The sequence below is a fragment of the Buteo buteo genome, chromosome 2 (assembly GCF_964188355.1).
Source record: "Buteo buteo chromosome 2, bButBut1.hap1.1, whole genome shotgun sequence".
Taxonomy (NCBI): Eukaryota; Metazoa; Chordata; class Aves; order Accipitriformes; family Accipitridae; genus Buteo; species Buteo buteo.
The window spans coordinates 71100915-71116643 of record NC_134172.1 but is presented as its reverse complement, the minus strand read 5'-3'; the positions used below and the strand labels follow the sequence as shown (position 1 = coordinate 71116643).

Sequence of the window (15729 nt, the reverse complement as noted above, 5' to 3'; positions counted from 1 at the left end):
AACCGAACTGGTTTTCGGTTCCTCCTAGTTCTGCATAAAGAATCATGTACAATGATGAAGATCTTTTTTTCTTTTTCTTTTTTTTTTTTTTAGTGGGCTTTTTCTACCCTATTATTCAGATATGTATCAATTTACACTGAATGCTACATGTCAAGGGAAGATTTCTAGTTTATGTATACCTGCTCAAAATTAGTACAGTATTCTGAAATGGCTCCTCACTGAAATAAGCCCTGACATCAGCTGCTATCTTTTTATAACTTAACACATGGCTGCCAGTATTTCTGCTTATGAAGAATGCAGTCTGGAGAATATGATCTTGACGGCCACAGACTAATAACTCAAACATGAGGCAGCTAAAATGGGTGTTTTCATAAATTCGTCTCTGACACTAGGTTGGTGACTTTGTATTTTGCAGGGGTTTATTTTTCTTCTGTACTGACTGTACAGTATTAACAAGACAAAAACAGGGAACCAGGAAAAATGGTTTTCTAGATCTCTACCCACATTTCCCACAGAGCCTACATATGTTATTTTTTTTAAGTGTTAAAAAACGAAACAAAACAAAAACATGACACAACCACCCCACCATTTAGGATTTATATTTTAAAACCCCAGCAAAATGCAAACCAAACCAAAAGACCCTTAGGCATTCTTGCTGTAAATATTGGGTTAAATTAGCAGCAGCACTAATCTACACTGTTTCCTTTCATAGCATTAACAAATTTAAAAGATCTTTTCCTTCTTTTAAAAAGGAAATGGATTAAATGCTTCATTACAGAAATGGAATGATACAAAGACTTTCTAATATAAAAATATTATACTTAAACATACATGTGTATGTGTACATGCACACTACTCCCAGCCTTAGAGAGTTTCACAGATTCAAATACCAACATCACATATTTAAGGATCTGAAATTGGTACTTTATTGTTCAGGGAATAGAGCTGGCTATTACCTCGCTACCAAATACTAGATCTTTTTGAAGATGCTATGATGCCTAAAGGTACTGAAATAAGGGAGTTCTAGCAGATGCATAACTCCCCATAGGCATAGAGAAAATGAAAAAAAGAAGTTACCCAGGTACCTTCCAGAAACACAGAAAATTTAAAAAGCATAATATATTTCTGAAGCATGTTTCAACAAACAGAAAAACGTTTCAACAAACAGAAAAAAAATGGTGTGGGGTGGTAATAAAATGAAGGATCTAGATATGGCAACAGGCAAGATGCTGCCTTGTATGAAAATCCAACTAGCATGTAGCACTTCATTTCTGAATGTAATGAACACCAATAAAATAGAAAACCCTGAAGGGCATGCATGCCTGGACCTCAGTTGTCAAATCCATGCCTGAAAAGATGGGGCATATTCTTCTCAGCAATATGGGATAAAAGTGGTTTGGGGTTTTGGTTGGGTGGGGTTTTCTTATTTGGGGTTTGGCTTTTTTGGGGGGCGGTACAGCCGTTGCTAGAAAATCTAAAGTGACAAGAAATCTAAGATCGCTTCCAGGATATGAAGCTGACTTTAGCGGAAATCAGATGGCCTTCAACAGAGAAAATTATTGGAGAGAAACAATCTAGTGACAAGTTAGATAAAATGGCCATGTTATAGGCCTTCTCATACATTCCTCAAAAACTTCTGTTATTGGTTACTGCAGGAGTCACGTAACTACTGATGCTCACTGGTGTTAGGGCTGTTTCAGAATATGTCAATAATAGAATCATAGAATCATTTAGGTTGGAAAAGACCTTTAAGACCATCGAGTCCAACCATCATCCATGCCCACTAAACCATGTTCTGGAGTACCCCATCTACTCGCTTTTTGAATACCTCCAGGGATGGTGCCTCAACCACTTCCCTGGGCAGCACATTCCTATGTTTGACAACCCTCTCAGTAAAAAATTTTTTCCTAATATCTAACCTAAATCTCTCTTGCCTCAACTTGGGGCCATTTCCTCTCGTCCTATCTCCAGCCACCTGACAGAAGAGACCAGCACCCACCTCACTACAGCCCCCCTGCAGGTAGTTGTAGGGAGCGATCAGGTCTCCCCTCAGCCTCCTTTTCTCCAGACTCAACAGCCCCGGCTCCCTCAGCCGCTCCTCATCAGACTTGTGCTCCAGGCCCCTCACCAGCTTGGTTGCCCTCCTCTGGACACGCTCCAGCACCTCCACGTCTTTCCTGTAGTGAGGGGCCCAAAACTGAACACAGGACTCGAGGGGCGGCCTCACCAGTGCCCAGTACAGGGGAACAACCACCTCCCTGCTCCGGCTGGCCACACTATTTCTGATGCAGGCCAGGAGGTCGTTGGCCTCCTTGGCCACCCGGGCACACTGCTGGCTCCTATCCAGCCGGCTGTCAGCCAGCACCCCCAGGTCTTTCTCTGCCGGGCAGTTTTCCAGCCACTCTTCCCCAAGCCCGTAGCGCTGCATGGGGTCGCCGTGACCGAAGCGCAGGACCTGGCAATAGTACTACAAGCTCTCCATGCTGGAGAAGGCAGACTCATTCAAAGCATGGAATTAGTATGCTATGAGGAACTTGAACCCAGTGATGTCAGGAGAACTGAAGTCAGTGGATGAACACAGGGATTGCTAAAGTTACTAAACACCTTCTTGAATCACTCTCATAGTCACACTGTAGAGATCCTGTCATTTAAAAAGGAAGCTCGACATTTCATTTAAAAGGTCGTGCAATATAAAACTTTAAAGAGGAAGGGCTAGAACTGAAGTCAGTTTTCCAAAGTCAAATGCTTCTGGTTTTGAGCATGAGTCATTCCATGCCACTCATCTCCTGGTTTTAAGTCCTGTACCCTGTGCAAATACCCCCAAAAACTTCAGGGGTGGAAAGAGGAAGTCTGCTGAAGCGCTGTTCTTCAAATGGAAACTTCTTGTAGCTGTAATGTGCAGTAGTGACTGGAATAAGAAATTATTTAGTGCTTTACAGGAGAAGGTTGCTCAGTTGCATGAATGGGTTCCACTTGGCCTGACAACATCACATTTCCTGCCACGAAGAAAGGACACAGAACGTAAAGGCAGATGGCTGTGCTGTTCAGACAAAAGGGATCAGTCCCACGAACACAGCCTTACTTTCCAGAGTCCTGCAGATGTTCATCAGGAAGAGGTGCTCATGGTGGCTCGGCGCCTTTTCCCAAAGCCTTCTGCACCGGAACAACCAACCCTTCCTCCCTTCCCCCTGCCAGAAACCTAACATTAGTGATTCACTCTGTAGCCCACAGCCCTTTCTTTCCATTCCTCCCAGCCTTCAAAAAATTACCCTCAATTCAGCCTCCTAACGTGTAACTACTCTGGAGTAGTTGGTCTGTCAATTCCCCCTTTGCTCAGTAAGTATTTTCTGCAAACTTTCCTACTTGTCCTAGCCACTGGTACTCTGCACTACGCTATAGTTGCCATATGTAAACTCTTAGCACAACAGCATATTTGACTATACTTTCCCCATCTTATTCAGACACCACCAGGAGATTAAGAAAGAGGTGATGTACCCCAAAATCATCAAGTAAGTATTAGGTAAGACCACATGAGGAGGCATTCATGACATCAGTCATTCAAGCACACTGCAATGTTGCACAGATTTGCATGTCAGTGTTTCCAGAAAAGAAACTAAACATCCAGTCTAAAGGCCTTCAGATTCAACAGAAAGGCTCCCGGAGAACTTTGCAGCAGGATCACATTATTTTGTTACACCATACTCTGGAGTAGCTCAGACTAAGAGATAATGATATACTGTCATTTAAACAATTCTGTTCCTACGGGAAGCAGCAATTGCCAAGATCTTATCATGGGCTGCAGAAGTGCACAGTAATCTATCTACTGAGGCAGTCGCACTAAGGAAAGCAATTCACAAGTATATAAAGACTTAAATAAAAAAGTAATTTTAGCTTAAGAGCTTAAAAAAAAGAGAATATTTCCTCTTAAAGCTAGCACTGAAAAAAAAGACATTGCTGTAAAAGGTTGAAGAGTAAAAAAAAAAAAATAATTAAAAAAATTTACTGTAAAGTCAAGTGAAAGCTGCTGTTTTCTGAGATGTCATTACAGGCCGATTTCAGAATGGAAATAACCCTACAGTTATATGAGGTGGCAAAAATCCGTACAGAAGACCACAAGAAAAACAGGTAGTACTAAGGGATCCACAATAAACAGCTACTTTACACGAATGAGAAAAGGTCTTCAGATTCAATGTGTCAGGGAGCAAATTGAGTCATTGAGCAGCAGTGAACTGACTCCTCAACAAAAGAACCTTGCTAAGATATAAAGCATACATAGATCAACTGTTCATTCAACTCACTTTGACAAGGAAGATTGGATTTCTTATCCTATATTACACTTTACATCAGGATATTTGGACAGAGACAAGAAATGAAGATGTAACTTGTAGGTAACAAGCAAGTAATCTAAAGATCAGATAAATAAACAGACAATTGCATCACATAACATTAATCTTAACAACAAGCTGCAGAATTTTAGCCAGATAAATGAAATAAATGTAGATTTTAATACCCTTTTAAAACATTTTATCTAGTCTCTCAGTTTTGCTTTCAAGTAAAATATGGTAGTATTGATTTGCTTATTAATGTCCCTCAAAAAAGCCAGTTGCCTGGTATGCTGAGCTTCTTCCTGAAGTCCAACTAGCATGGAGAGAGAGAAAGCGACAGGCTTGTTTAAAGTTCAACAACACTATTACATGAGTTTAAAAAAAACAAAAAACAAACAAACACAAAACCCCCAAAAAACCCCCGCAAAAAAACCCCACACACTTGCAACATGGTTTTCCTAGAAAGCTCCTTGCTCATTCAGCACTACATGGGCAATCTGGAACAGGTTGTAGCAATGCAGCGTAAGCAGTGTTTCTGACACTAGTCAACTGGTTGTAGGCACGGAAATAACCCCCCAGGAGAATGTAAACTAGGCATGATTACGTTATTAAATCATATCAGCAAGTGGGAAAGCGTACTAATTTTTTCTGGGCCCATGTTTACTGCAGCTAGCAAGTTATTATAGATTGTTTCCTCACCACCGACTAGTTTCAACATGCCTAACCATAGAAATTCAAGAATTATGAAAGCAAATCCTGCAGTACTTCATTGTACCCACTTCATCATGGTAGATAACTGAACACTGTAAATGCTCAACTAAACACATGCCCCTGAACGGTTCTTACAACTTGGGTATGTACTTCCACAAGGGAGAAAGCCATAGATTTGTGTCATTTCCAAATTTTAACAGTATATTTATTTTGCACGTTGTCAAAAGGAAGACACTGTTGTAGAATAAATCATTGCAATTCTGCAGAACTCTGCTGTTCAGGTTCTTATATTGTTTCAATGTCATTATCTGCAATGAGTAAAAACTGATTTTTTCAATTCTGATTTTATTTTAGGGTTGCAGCAGAGCCAGAGCAATCAAAGATCTAAACTCTAATATTAGGTTAAAGAATTACATGAGCCTTCTCAAATTTCAGTAAGTTCAAAATACAGTTTGTCCTTGCAATTTATGACCCATAACAGAAGAAGTTCAGAGTAGCTGGCAGGAACACTCTACTGCCGTTTTGTAGCCATGTCCTCACTGCCAAAACAGGAAACAACTGAATGAAGGGTCAGTATAAGAAAACAACCGAAGTTCCCTTCTTCTTCACGTCCCTCTCTATTTTTCCTCCCAGATATTCAATCTGCTCCAGAAGTGCATCTTAGACATTATTGGAAGGATAGCAACTTTTGAGAAGATGAAATGGCTTTTTCTTGACAGCTGTTGTGCAAAAGAAAAGCTTTGCTGTCTGTATCATCAAACAAAGTCAGTGCCAGGAAATAAACCACAGTCTCATTAAAGTGTCAAGAGGTTCTAACTCAGTTACTCCTCTATAAGAAAAATAATCACAGAGATGAGATCCAGGTCTTGATTTGTCCGAACATTAGAGGTCTCCAGATGGAGAGTTTTGGTTTAACATTATCTCAAATAGAATGGTGCATCTGACAGCCCAGATATCTACATAACTCCTAAAGGAATTTAGTCTGTGTAGCAAATCCAGACCTTAATTTGTTTGCAGTATGGGTTTTGTGTGAGTTTAAAAATGTGTAATTCCTGGCCTGTAGAGTATTCCAGGCTTCATAAACTGACAACCGTGGTTATAAACAGAGTCCTCCTTTCCTAGTTACCTAATATTTTCATTCTAACATCTCGCAAGCCACCTAAGAGTACTATAGTTTCACAGAGCTACCACAAAAAAAACAAAACCAAACCCAAAAAACAACAAGAGAAAGACCATGTGTGTAGACTTTGTAAGCTTCAGGAAGGGTGGGGAGGGGAGGAAAAAAAGACATAAAAACTTTAAGTACTAGAAGGTGAGGGAGGGATGAGAAAAGCTTCTTCTCACACCTTTTCAGAGCAAAACCAGATCACTGTGCTGCATAACCAAGATATTTTCTAAATGTTAGACAAGCTGCAAATGACAAGCTGCAAATTGGAAACAAAAGGACAAGAGATGCCTTTGGAACGACTGCAGATAGTTTACAGTTTCTCAAGGGGATGTCTGACTTCATAAAATAGGAACCATGGAATGACTTCTTATTTATACTGACTCAGAATCCTCTACTATCTTTCAGAGATACTACATACAGTGTTAATAACCTCAGTTAATGTTAAGAGAGCAAGACTGTACTATTGCCCCAAACTCCTACATAATCCATTATTACCATTTAACCTTAAGATACATGAGCTCATTTGATTAAAAAAAAATTAGATAATAAAATGTAAAGCCCTTCCTTTGAGCACCCCTTTTTCAGCAAGATTCACAAAGTGATACAGCGACTTTCAAGCCATCTGCATCAACATCACTCCTTGCTCACTGTTTCATCATTTGTACAGGCGCACTGTTCACTTTCAGGGTCAGAAGTCACTAATATTTTAAGCTAGGTATTTCTGTGCCCCCCCCGCCACCCAATTCCCTTAAAATTATGCAAATATTTTCAAACACATGCTAGACTTTCAAGTATTTAAATTCATTTGCATGGATCTCAGAAAGCAGCTCAGGTTATTATACCAATTTGAACATCAGTGTATTAACACCAATTAACATACACTGAACGCTTAAGTTCAGTATTAGAAGTTCAATGTATAAATCCAGAAAGCCTGACTCATTTATAAAGCTCAGTGTTCTGCACAGAAAAAAAAAAACACCAGTCTTCTTAAAAGGTTTGAGATAATCTTTTGTTTAAACAATCTCAAGGATTGTGCTAGAACAAGGGCAGACGACTTTAGATGAAAGCTAATTAGCCTGGTTTGCACAGTAAATACCACTAGTAACAGCTAGCACTCATGTATGAATTTCCAACTTTTTTTAAAATTTAGTATCTGGCTTATAGAAATAATTTCTTTTGTAAAAATCCACAATAAAACTGAGATTTGAAACTTCCTAACAGCTAACAGCAGCCAATTGACACTACATAGCTCAGTAACCAGAGTCCTATTTAGTAAAAGATAGTAGAAGGCAATGCCACGTTCAGCAAGGCCTTTGACACTGTCTCTCATGGCACACTCCTTGAGAAACTGGTGTCTCGTGGTCTGGATGGGTGCACTCTTCACTGGGTGAAAAACTGGCTGGCTGGCCGGGCCCAGAGGGTTGTGGTGAATGGGGTGAAATCCAGTTGGCGGCGGGTCACAAGTGGTGTTCCTCAGGGCTCGGTGTTAGGCCCCGTTCCGTTTAATATCTTTATCGATGATTTGGACGAGGGGATCGAGGGCACCCTCAGCAAGTTTGCAGACGACACCAAGCTGGGAGGCAGGGTCGATCTGCTGGAGGGTAGGGAGGCCCTACAGAGAGACCTGGACAGGCTGGATCGATGGGCCGAGGCCAACTGTATGAGGTTCAAGAGGGCCAAGTGCCGGGTCCTGCACTTGGGTCACGGCAACCCCGTGCAGCGCTACGGGCTTGGGGAAGAGCGGCTGGAAAGCTGCCCGGCAGAGAAAGACCTGGGGGTGCTGGTTGGCAGCCGGCCGAATGTGAGCCAGCAGTGTGCCCGGGTGGCCAAGGAGGCCAACGGCCTCCTGGCCTGCATCAGAAATAGTGTGGCCAGCCGGAGCAGGGAGGTGGTTGTTCCCCTGTACTGGGCACTGGTGAGGCCGCCCCTCGAGTCCTGTGTTCAGTTTTGGGCCCCTCACTACAGGAAAGACGTGGCGGTGCTGGAGCGTGTCCAGAGGAGGGCAACCGAGCTGGTGAGGGGCCTGGAGCACAAGTCTGATGAGGAGCGGCTGAGGGAGCCGGGGCTGTTGAGTCTGGAGAAAAGGAGGCTGAGGGGAGACCTGATCGCTCCCTACAACTACCTGCAGGGGGGCTGTAGTGAGGTGGGTGCTGGTCTCTTCTGTCAGGTGGCTGGAGATAGGACGAGAGGAAATGGCCTCAAGGTGAGGCAAGGGAGATTTAGGTTAGATATGAGGAAAAAATTTTTTACTGAGAGGGTTGTCAAACATAGGAATGTGCTGCCCAGGGAAGTGGTTGAGGCACCATCCCTGGAGGTATTCAAAAAGCGAGTAGATGGGGTACTCCAGAACATGGTTTAGTGGGCATGGATGATGGTTGGACTCGATGGTCTTAAAGGTCTTTTCCAACCTAAATGATTCTATGATTCTATGACATGGTATAATCTGTAACAGTTTTATCCAAAAAAACCCTTTGGTAGAAGGATAAAGTATTTTTAATGTAACAGGCATTTAATCAAGCTATGAAAACCCACTTCATCTGTAGTTACAATCGGCAAACTAAAATCTTGATTTTGCTCTGAATTTAACCAGCTCATTCGGTGGATGAAATCCCTAAGTCTTAACAGAAGAAAACCAGAGAAAGAGGGACTAAACTCAAGTATTATCCTTTAAGCTTTTCACTCTGTTTCAGGTGGTGGTTCTTTACCTGTCATGACTGACATATGGATAGCCTATTCTTGGAGCCCTGCAAACAGGTTATTCCACCAGGCAGTAGCCAATTTATCTTCAGAAGATCAAGAAAAGGTACTGAAATAAAGGTAGGAAAACAGTGAGAATTCTTCTTCTAGATAAGCACAAACCAGTTGTAAACTTCATCACCATTACAGGAAATACCCAGAATCATTCTTATTCAGATTTAAATTTCACCTTTAAAAAAAAAACAAACCTTCAAGAATAAGAAAAAAGGCTTTATTATTTTCAGTCATTTCAAGTGATGTCTGAAAAAAAAAAAAAAATCACTCATGCTCTGTTAATATCAGAAGTTTTACTTTGGGCAGAAATCAATATGCAGAAAGTGAATCAGTCAAGCCTGACTTCCTGCACATTGATTTCAGCACATTGAAACAAGCACATTTAAAATCCTGAAGCAGAATAATGTTCCTGTAAACGAACACAGGCACATAGTTCCATTTAATAACTTACCATCCTCTCCCTTCACACAGAAGGCACATATGATTTGATCTATATAGGTACAGGGCATCAGAGCATGTGCTCTGGTGCAGGGACAAAAACTTGCTAATAATTATACTCCTAATTCCTGTCAGCTGTATGGCAACAGTAGTAAGCAATGAAAATCATTACCAGACCCTGCCTGAAACTATCTTTTCCTCCCTCCTCCAGGTATCCACTCTGACAAACTGTCTCCTTCATTTTGATAAATACAACAAAAAGTCACCTGTGGGTTTATGGGTTGTAGGTTTGTTTGTTGGGGTAGGCTGAGTGTTTTTTAAATCATGTCTTTCCTAACGAAACTACAGTTGCTAACTTCTTGTCATGTATGTAAGACTTACTCACATGTTAAATATATATATATATAAGAGACCCATTAACTGAATTACTGTTTCAGAATTTAAACTTGCCCTAGCATCTGAATTGACAACAATGAAGTACTTTGGATCCAACTGGCATTCTGCAATCAAGACCCACTTCCATCACTACTATGACCTGAATGCCCTCATCAGGCAACAGATTCAAGGTCTTATCAGTTAAAAGCTGAACAGATCTTTATGGATTCTTTTTCCTTATTTCCCATTTTTTACTCCAATGTATGTGTCTGCTCCAAGACTTTTGGTTCTGAACACATCCTGCTCTTCTACTTACTTGGACACGCTGGCATATTGCCCACTAAAAAGAATATAAATTTTCAGAGTATCTGGCATTTTTATTACTACTGTTAACAAGGAATTTGAGAGGCTTCTAAGGTACTAGGTATTGTACCAATATAGAAGGACAATACAGTCTTCTGCCTAAAGAGAGACTCCAGGCAGTTGTTTAGTATTGGACATACTGTCACTGTTTAAGGCCCTCTAAATCAGTTGGGGAGACTATTAACATACTCATCTAATGAACTGTAACAGAACTACTACAATTACCAAAGGACCTAGAGCATCCAAACAGAACAAGTTCTGGGGTCTTGATGAGTGGTATCACACTTGCCAAGTTTGAAAGCAAGCAGCCCTGCATATCTGAGGAGCTGAACTTTGAGTCTTCCCACTAAGCCCCGATTAAGTTTTTTTAAAGAGACTTCATTTTAGATTAAAACATATACTTCACATTCACTGAACTACAAACGAAACTTGTCTGTGGTATTTGTGTCCTTTCACCTTTTCCTGGAAAGTATGTTGACTAAAAGCCAAACAAACAGCACAGCACTTTAGCTGCTTAATAGACAAACACTGCAGTCATTTCGCTCAGGACAAATATTTTAAAAAAACAAGATTACAACTTTTTTGTTATTTTTTTTAAAGAAACACCAACATTCGTGCATTTATCTTAACAGCAGTTTAAACTTACACAATTGCAGAACTACCATAGCATTATTTTTAATCCTTTTGTAGATGACATGAGTTAAACACATCCAGATTACTAACTGGTATCTTAAAAATATTGGTCACATTAACAGAAGACTAGTCAAGTCCAGTATTCCCTATCTGCAGCAATACATGCCATGCAGAACTTCTTAAAATTACAGAGCTGTCAAAGAGAAAAAGACAGGCTACAATTCCCAAGTGATCTTAATTTTGTCAAGGTTGTTTTCAAATTAAGATACCACATGTGAGATAGAGATCTAACTGTCTAGCACACACCACAACTAGAAGTTACCTGAGAAAAACAAAGTCAGCATTAGAACAACATTTTAGCAAGCCACTGCTCTTAAGTTTAAAAGATGCAGTTCCACCACAATGTACATTTCCACAACACGGCCCATACAAGAAGCTCACATAGTCACTTTCCTGATGTGCTTTCAAAATTATTCATGAAAGCACATAACACAAATCAGCTTCCTAACAAAAGGGCGATTCCCCAGACGTTCCAATTGGTATGATACATGTATCACGTTCCCCCCCTCCAGGGAAAGGCCATTTTGCCACCAAGCCAGAGGGCAGAAGTTGACAGCACAGAGTATGAGCCCACTACTAAACCAGAGGCCTGTCCTGAGAAAGGATCTTAAGGAAGGTGACAAAGTGTTTATAAAATAGTCCCAAAACACCAACCACAAATAAGCTGGGAACGCAACCTCACCAACTAATTAGCCTTCCCTCTTCTCCCTGATTGAAGCTAATTATATAGCATCCATGAAGCATCAGGGATTTTAGTTAGCAGCAAGGCCATGAAGTGGCCCTAAGGGACAGGTAAAGTACCTACAAAATACGCAAGACCTTAGCAACAGTTGTGATGTGGGTAAAAACAAAGTCATCATCTCTCCTAAATCTATCATTTTGCCTATCCAGCAGAGATAAAAATATTTATTTGCCAAGCTTTGGGGTATTTTGTAGTTCTAATCCTCAAGGCAATCCTAACAAGTCAGAGAAAGAAAAGCTGTTTTCTTAAACAGTCTCCTAGTGGCAAAGTTGTTGGTTTGTTTTTTTGTTTTTTTCCAGAGAGTTTGATTTTATACCCATACACTTAGGACCATGACAATTGCCTGGAAGGCATCTGATTCCCTGAATAAGATCTCAAGGATTTTTAACTCTGGATTCGGCAAATAGGAACATGTTTTTTACAGTTTTCAGCTTGTTCTGCAGCACTACTTTCTGTTGTAGATGGATGATGAGGTTCAAATAAGAAAAACCATACATCTGTCTCGAATGGTGCCGTATTTACATTAAAGTGGTGGTCATCCAGTTACTAGTAATGCAGATTAAAGACAGCTTACAAATACTACTTGAAAACAGGAAATAAGATGACCTCAGAGATTTTGGTGGGTGCTCAAAATGAGTATTAAAAACTAAGTGGAATGAGAGATGGCTACACAGAGACAATTTGATCAAAAGCAAAATATTCGCCAATGTCAGAGAGGTCTTACAGCACTAGATGTGCCTGGAAACAGAAAGTCTGAGTTTTTAAAGACCTCCAGAGTTCTTCTTATATTTACTTCTCAAGCTCTTTACAAATTCAACAACTTGACTTGGCACCTTACAATACCTCCTAGAAACCACAGTCAATGCAATGAGTAATAGGGAAAGCAGGAGAGTTTGTATATTCTGAGATTTATCATAATTCATTTTTGTTATGCTGTTAACACGACATTAGAATTTGCATGCAAAGGGAAAAGATAGGCTCTATGTAAGAATACATACACACAAGTTTACAAGTTCATTAGAGACTTGAAGCTACAAAAATAGCCTTTAGGACTCACAAAGGAAAATATACATTTTTTCACATCACTGCTATTGTCCTTTGGATGCCCTAACGTCAAGTTTGTTGTTGTTGTTGGCATTACATTCCAAAATAAACATTTATGTCAACTTGCACTGCTAAACCATTAAAAGGTTTCAATGCGAGAGAGACAGGCCTTTACGCTACACTAGTGATTTTAATCTACCCTACCTCTTCTGAATAGTCAGTTATGTCCTCCCTCAAGAGTAGTGCAAATGCACCAGTTAAGGAAGTCACCCATTGAAGACAGTCAGAAGACACCTCTTGGTTGCTATTATGGATGCTACTTGTGTTCTCCAAGCAGATTAGTTTTCATCTGCAATGCTCGAACTCATTAAGTTTCTAACTTAGGAGTCAATGTTTCTCACTACCATTTTAGGAATCCAACCACTTCGCTGTAATGCTCTTGGGTTGACAGCTGTGTCGGAACAACTATATATTTCTCCTTTCAGAAGGGAGGCTATTTCTCTGAGCAATTTTTTTAGGCTCTTGTAGGAATGCTTTTGTCTTCCCTGGTCCCCAGAGGCAAGGGAAGAAGGTTTTAGATTAGCTCCCCTACCCCATCATTAGCACTACAGAAAAAAGAATTGTCATTGGAAGTGGACATCATTCAGAGCCATGGGAGCCAGGCCTGGAAACCATGCATTTCCTTTACATTTTTGGTAAGAAAGTGTTTCTAAATACAAAAGCAATTCTAGATTAATTGTCAATGGCCTATTTGCCATGATGACACAAAACCAGAAACAAAAGGATTACTACTTAGGAATCAGAACTTCTGGAGTTTGCCTAGTTTTTATATTCTTGATTTGAGTTGGTCTGAAAGTCTCTTACCATCATGAAAAACAGAAGGGAAAACAGGATTTTATGAAAACAGGATTAATTTGCAAGCATCATTTTCTACACCCAATACTGACTAAAACTAAACTCAGATCTTATCTACTGTAATTTAGAGGATAAAGTAAGCAAGCTATTGGTGTTAACAAGCAAATAGGAATTAAAACAGTTTTTCTAAGACTTAATTCTTATCTCAAGTTAAACTTGTTATAATATATGCCTTTAGAAAGTACAGTCAGTTAAAGCAGTTTTAGACACCAGCTTGCCATATGTTATGTTAAAATTAGACTGACTTCTTCTTTTAAAAAAGCAACAAATTTATGCATGAAGCATGTCTATTCAGTACATACAGATTTTGAGGAATGCTTTTGCTTATCCAGTAATTTTTGCAGAAAGTACCAAATAAAGCTTATTAGAAAAAAAGAAACCAGTTCAGAAGGTAATTTTGAACTTAATCTTGACAATATCTCATAGAACAGTAAACACTTTACACAAAGTAAGCTCCACCAGCATTGTTTTCTAAATTTTTATTAGTGCAGTTATTTCATAGTCTGCAGAAGTACAGTTAACTGCAATGATTTTTAGGTTTCAGGATAGAATTTACAGTAATTTTTACAGGATCTGTACAATGATCATATCTCAAGAATGAACAAAAAAGCATTCTGAATGCAAACAACAGCACACAAAATTCTTGCATAATGGAGAAAGACAACTTTCTTGGAGGGCAAGAAAAGGGGGAATACGTATGCTAGGCAGACTATAAGTAAACAACTTACAGAAAACTACAATTACTTCATTCCAGAGCTCATGCCTCTTCCTCTGAGGAAGCTTTCAGTTTGAATTCATACAAGTCATAGACATGATTTTAGTGTAACACATCCCACATGCCACCTGAAGTGTTCCATTGTGTCTATCTATTCACACTGTTTGTTTGATTTAAAAAGTAACGGACTGGTTGCACTAAAAATGTTTATTGTACCTAGTCTGTCAGTGTGATAAATACACAATATAATTTTTAAAAGTAATAACATGGGTACCATTGAGTACTACAGACATTATAAGCTGGCTAAAAATAGTAATTTGAATTCCTAGCTTAGTCAGCTTGGCAGAAACAGCTGTGTTCACTGTAACCTCTAATTAGTTTGCATATTATAAGACTTCCAAAGGTTATTTCCCTCTCAGAAACCTACTAAATTAGCCTTCACAGCACAATACTGTTACCATACCAAATGCAACAGCAACAGATTATTCAGACTTTAGAGACTTACCACTATTTTTTCTGTAATGTTTCATTTATAAAGGCATATATTCTTATTTGATAAGGTAAAGGCAATCTCCTCTCTATCTGGAGCATTCAGAAGAGCCTGTCTTGAAAGGAAAAGAAAAGGTCCAGTTCATAGCTGCTTGCTTATGAACATGTACTCCTTGTTTAAAGAGCTCTGAACTCTATTTTCAGTAATCATTGCATAAAAGTGTTCATGTAGCTCCTGTATCTATTCAGCAACAAAAGCATGAAACAGATAGACTTGAACATACTCCCCAAACACAACACACCAGAACCGCCATGCAGGTGTTATGTGAGCCCTCTGTGTTTTAGAAATAGTGACCTACAGGTTGGTATTTTGGAGCCATTTTTGTTCAGATGATGGAAGAAATGCATTAGAAATCAAAGGGGTTTTTTTTAGCCAATTTAATACTGTATCTTGGCCACACAGCCCAAGTTTCTGCTACGTAATCTTCTGAATACATTACATTACATTACATAGGTGAGACTTTCAAAGTGTTGACTGTCCCACCAACAGTCAAAATATCATTGAATTTACATGGCAGAAGTAGTGGCAAGCCAATGTTGAACATGCTTGAATATGAATTAATGTCAGATTTTAAAACTAAAACATAGTTGGCTCTACATGTACCAGATTCTTACTCTGCAGAAACAGGTATATCAGTGATGAAGAATGAAAGATGAGGAGCAACATGCGTTATCACAGTGCGTTTAGAATTGGCATTCACAAAATAAGTCATATTTAAGCCATCATGTTTTTGGTTTATATGTATTATGTCAGTTATTTTATTAGTATTTTAATAAACAAGAAAGTAAGAGAATAATTTCTTGAAACATTCTTTTATTGGTGAAAGCATATTTTTAGATCTACTTTTTCTAGAAATAACTATGAAAAACTATTGTAACATAAAAATCTGTGTTAAAACTTTAAAAGAACAAGTAAAGCAATACCAGTAAATGTTTAATA

The 15729-nt window shown here is 39.3% G+C and overlaps 1 protein-coding gene across 4 annotated transcripts in view; it reads right to left on the bottom strand.

Annotated features, from left to right (window-relative positions):
- PTPN1 (protein tyrosine phosphatase non-receptor type 1) overlaps positions 1-15729 on the bottom strand; it is a 47980-nt gene that overhangs the window by 18524 nt on the left and 13727 nt on the right. For 2 of the 4 annotated variants that reach the window (XM_075019278.1, XM_075019273.1), the window contains exon 2: positions 14746-14845. The exons of 1 other annotated variant lie outside the window; for it this stretch is intronic. The gene's annotated coding sequence lies outside the window, so the exon portion shown is untranslated. Of the gene's footprint in view, positions 1-8909; positions 11797-14745; positions 14846-15729 lie in introns of those variants that run through there. One more of the 4 variants, XM_075019285.1, reaches the window with a different exon arrangement.